Source organism: Macaca mulatta, chromosome 10 (assembly GCF_049350105.2).
Source record: "Macaca mulatta isolate MMU2019108-1 chromosome 10, T2T-MMU8v2.0, whole genome shotgun sequence".
NCBI classification, from domain to species: domain Eukaryota; kingdom Metazoa; phylum Chordata; class Mammalia; order Primates; family Cercopithecidae; genus Macaca; species Macaca mulatta.
In genome coordinates, this window is record NC_133415.1 from 109,559,695 (window position 1) to 109,564,467 (window position 4,773).

Genomic DNA, 4,773 nt, shown 5'->3' on the forward strand with positions numbered 1-4,773 from the left:
CTGTCTCTACTAAAAACACAAAATTAACCGGGCATGGTGGCGCATGCCTGTAATCCCAGCTACTCAGAGTGCTAAGGCAGGAGAATCACCTGACCCCAGGAGGTGGATGTTGCAGTGAGCCGAGATCACGCCATTGCACTCCAGCCTGGGTGACAGAGTGAAACTCTGTCTCAAAAAAAAAAATAAAAATAAAAATAAAAATAATAATAATCTTATTATTAACTATAGTCTCCATGCAGTACCACAGATCACTTGAACTTATTCCTCCTCTGTAACTAAAAATTTGTATCCTTTGACCACCCCCTGGCGATCACCATTCTACCCTCTGCTTCCATGCATTCACTGGTCCAGGAATTTATTTATATTTTTTTATTATTAAAAAAATTATGGAACATTTCACAGATTTGCACGTCATCCTTGTGCAGGGGACATGCTAATCTTCTCTGTATCATTCCAAATCTAGTGTATGTGCTGCCGGAGCGAGCGCAGTCCCTGGAATTTTGGAAGCTTATGTGACTCTTCATGTTTCCCCTGGTGGTGTCTGCCTTCACAAGCCTAGAAGGGCCTTCAGGGGAATAGGTTTGAGGGCCCGTAGCCACAGCGGGACAGTTGAAGGAATATTCAGAGCGAAGCAGATGACACGGAATTTACAGGGTGAATGAGATGGCCTCTGGCTTCACAGAAGCTGTGTCAGTTACTCGGCAATGCAGCCTGGGAGGTAGAGAGCCCTCCGTCTTGTCTTAATTTTTATAAGGGTCTCTGAGCCACTCATTATGTGCAGAAAGAGCCCTGGACAGAATCCTGGACTCTGGCAGGGCTGCCTGCTCACCATGGAGCCTAGTTTCCTCCTTGGTAAAATGAAAGAATGAGCCAGGATCGCCTCCTCGGACCCCTAACTGCTCATGACATATGGCCTTAAATATGGCTCTAAACATCACTCCCCGGGGAGCCCTTTCTAGGTATCTCAGGCCAGAGTCCTCAAAGGAAAGACACAAAGATTTGACCATATGAACATTAACAATCCTTGGACGTCAGGAAACACCACAAATGAAATTAAAAGACAAAGAACAAACTAGGAACAAAATTTTCAACAATTAGGTCATTCCACCTCCTGACTCAGCCAATGGATGGATGATTCCTGACTTTCCTCCCCCAGAGGGGTGGGGAGGGTACAAGGTGACTTGGGAAGACACCCAGCTTGGGGCACAGGAAAGTGCTCAGTCGAGGCGTTTCATTTTCTTAAATGAATGAATGAGTGAACGAATGATGAAACCTGCATCCTAGGTACTGTGTGTATCTTCCTTTGAATTCTGCCCCATTTATTTTTATTTTTATTTTCATTATTATTATTTTTGAGATGGAGTCTCCCTCTATCACCTAAGCTGGAGTGTGGTGGCACGATCTCAGTTCACTGTAACCTCCACTTCCCACAGTCAAGCGATTCTCCTGCTTCAGCCTCCCAAGTAGTCGGGACTACAGGTGCCTGCCACCGCACCTGGCTAATTTTTGTATTTTTAGTAGAGACGGGATTTCACCATGTTGGCCAGGCTGGTCTCGAACTCTTGACCTCAGGTGATCCACCTGCCTCAGCCTCCCAAAAGTGCTGGGATTACAGGCGTGAGCCACAACACCTGGCCTATTTTTATTTTTATTTATTTATTTTTTAGATGGAGTCTTGCTCTGTCGCCCAGGCTGGAGTGCAGTGGCGCAATCTCGGCTGATTGCAGCTTGCACCTTCCGTTTCAGGTGATTCTCCTGCTGCAGGCTCCTGAGTAGCTGGGATTACAGGCACCGCTACCACACCCGGCTAATTTTTTTGTATTTTTAGTAGAGACAGGGTTTCACCATGTTGGCCAGGCTGGTCTCGAACTCCTGACCTCAAGTGATCCACCTGCCTCAGCCTCCCAAAGTGCTGGGATTACAGGCGTGAGCCACCACGCCCTGCCACTGAATTCCGCCCTATTTAAATGAAGAGAAGACAGATCCCTGACCACACAGAGAAAGTGGTTTTGCGTCTTTTGCTTACTGTGGGGTTGGCGCTCTGGAACGTCTCAGCCTCCTCTGAGTTCATCTGGAAAACGGGTTTAAAAATTCTTACTTCCCTGCCTCCTGCCTCCTCCCTAGAAGGGACGTCAGTTCTGATGAATCAGAGCCTGGGTATTTTGGCTCAGCCGTTGTTTTGACAATAAGAATGATTAAACAGATAGTTTATTTATTTTACTCTTTTCTTTTGTACCCACATCTCCGGAAGAGCTGTGTTCATAGGTGTGGAGACAAGAAAAGAGCCTTCTGACGAGTCAGAAGCTGGTCATGGGAAGAAAATGAGGGCATCTCCTAGGTAAAGGAGTTTTTATTTTCTCACAGGGTTTCTTCTCACTTTAAACTGGTTCTTTTGTGTTCTTACTTAGCCAGGAATGTCTGGAAGTCAACACTCCAGCTGCTGAAATCCAGAACTCAGAAAAGATGCACATAAATAGACTTTGGTTGCAGCATGAAATATTGGGTTAGACATCAAGGGGGACTTCCTAGTCAATGAGGTTGTGTAGGCAGAGGAAGAAATGGAGGAAAATCATTAAATCTTCTACTCTGTGGGAAAGGTGGTTTTGTGGGAGGCACTCCAGTGCCTTTGGGTGAAACCTTGCGCCACGTTCCTGGAGGCCTGGGTGGCGGCAATGAAAGGATGAAGTCAATGCAGCCCTGTTGGAAGGCTACTGGGGACAATGCAGCACCGCTCTCCCATTTTACAACTGCAGAAACTGAGGCAGGATCCTGCAACAAATGTTTACAGAAGGCCCGTGCATGCCAGCCTTATTCTGAGTTCTGAGGACACCGCAGTGAGGGAGGTAGAGTACTAGCAAACAAGGTCATGAATATAGAATGTGATATTGTGCAATGATGGGGCTGGACAAGGAAGTGAGGGGTAGGGAGGGATGGAAACTGTTGAAGGATAGTCAGGGAAGGCCTCTTTGAGGCAGGGTCCTGTGAGATGAAGTGACTCACTAGGGTCATTTAGACCCCAGATACGATTGAGTCTGCTTCCCTGGCTCCCAGTCCAGGGTTCCTCCAGGGTGTTTTTGGGCCCAAGTAACAGAAAACGCAACTCAAAAAGGCTTACGCCAAGAAAACAGTGTGTGTCTGAAAAATCCGAGGGTAGGGCTTGTTTCAGGAATGTCTTGATCCAGGATCTCAAATCACATTGGCAAGCCCTCCCCTTTCTTATGTCTCTGCCTCTTCCACAGGGGTTCTAACTCCCAGGCTCCCTGTGGGAGCAGGAAGGTGACAGTGTTTCCAGGGCCACGGTTCCCAGGTTCAAGCTGGCAAGAAAGAGCTGCTCCATCCCCATCCATTTGAACGGAAGTGCTGGGCCTGACTCCCTCAGCCGGGTTTGGGTAACAGACCCTCTTTCTGAACCAATGGGAATAGCTAGGGGGATGTTCTGCATGGACTGGCCAGGCCGTGTCCCAGGCCCATCCTGGAGCCCTGGGCTGGGGGAGGGAGGGAGCACCCCCGGGTGAGATTTGAGCCTTGTTAGCAAAGGAGGAAGGATGATTCAGGCCGGCCCCAACCTAGCCATGAAAGTGGTGCCTGGCCCCCTCTCTACTGTGTCCATATCCATCCTTTCCCCAGGCTTTACTGAGCGCCTGCTGTATGCGTCCATCTCTGTTTCCCAGAGCTTAGACTTCAAGGTATAGGAATTGTTTTGCTTTCATTTTTTTTAATCCTCCAAGATCTTCCAGTCTACTTGAGGAAACAAAAGCCACATCCTGTTTTTTATCCTGTCTTTTTGTGGCTTGCTCATGGCATGAATTTTCTAGCTGTCAACAAAGGGAGGGGCGCTTTTGGGCTGGAGGAGTCAAGGAGGGGTTCAGGAAAAAGGAGGGTTTTTGATGCATTTTCTTTCTTTCTTTTCTTTCTTTCTTTCTTTCTTTCTTCTTTCTTTCTTTTTTTCTCTCTTTCTCTCTTTCTTCTTTCCCTCCCTCCCTCCCTCCTTCATTCCTTCTTTCCTTCTCTCTCTCTCTTTCTCTCTCCCTCCCTCCCTCCCTTCTTTCTTTCTTTCTTTTTTCTTTCTTTCTCTTTCTTTCTTTCTTTTTCTTTCTTTCTTTCCTTCTTTCCTTCCTTCCTTCTTTCTTTCTTTCTTTCCTTCCTTCCTTCCTTCCTTCCTTCCTTCCTTCCTTCCTTCTTTCTTTCTTTCTTTCTTTCTTTCTTTCTTTCTTTCTTTCTTTCTTCCTTTCCTTTCCTTTCCTTTCCTTTCCTTTCCTTTCCTTTCCTTTCCTTTCCTTTCCTTTTCTTTTCTTTTCTTTCTTTTCTTTTCTTTCGACAGAGTCTCACACTGTTACCTGGGCTGGAGTGCAGTGGCGTGATCTTGGGTCACTGCAACCTCTGCCTCCTGGGTTCAAGTGATTCTCCTGCATCAGCCTCCCCAGTAACTGGGATTACAGGCATGCGCTACCACACCCAGCTAATTTTTTGTATTTTTAGTAGAGACAGGGTTTCACCATGTTGGCCAGGCTGGTCTTGAACTCCTGACCTCGTGATTGGCCCGCCTCAGCCTACCAAAGTGTTGGGATTACAGGCGTGAGCCACCACGCCTGGCTCAGTGCATTTTCAAGGGTGGCTTCTATCAGGAAAAGGTTTGATGGAGGATAGAATTTGATAGTGCATGCAGGCTATGGTGAGTGGGACGCACACCATGTGATTATGGCTTTTTGGGATGTATGGTTAAAATGTGTATAATTCTTGAACCACTGAGGTTTATAAGATTATAAGGCAGGA

General features: G+C 46.9%; 1 non-coding gene across 1 annotated transcript; it reads right to left on the minus strand.

Annotated features, from left to right (window-relative positions):
• Nucleotides 1-380: 380 nt before the first annotated feature.
• Nucleotides 381-487, minus strand: LOC114670723 (U6 spliceosomal RNA). Its single transcript, XR_003720413.1, has one exon. It is a non-coding gene; the product is annotated as a U6 spliceosomal RNA (small nuclear RNA).
• Between the last annotated feature and the right edge of the window lie 4,286 nt (nucleotides 488-4,773).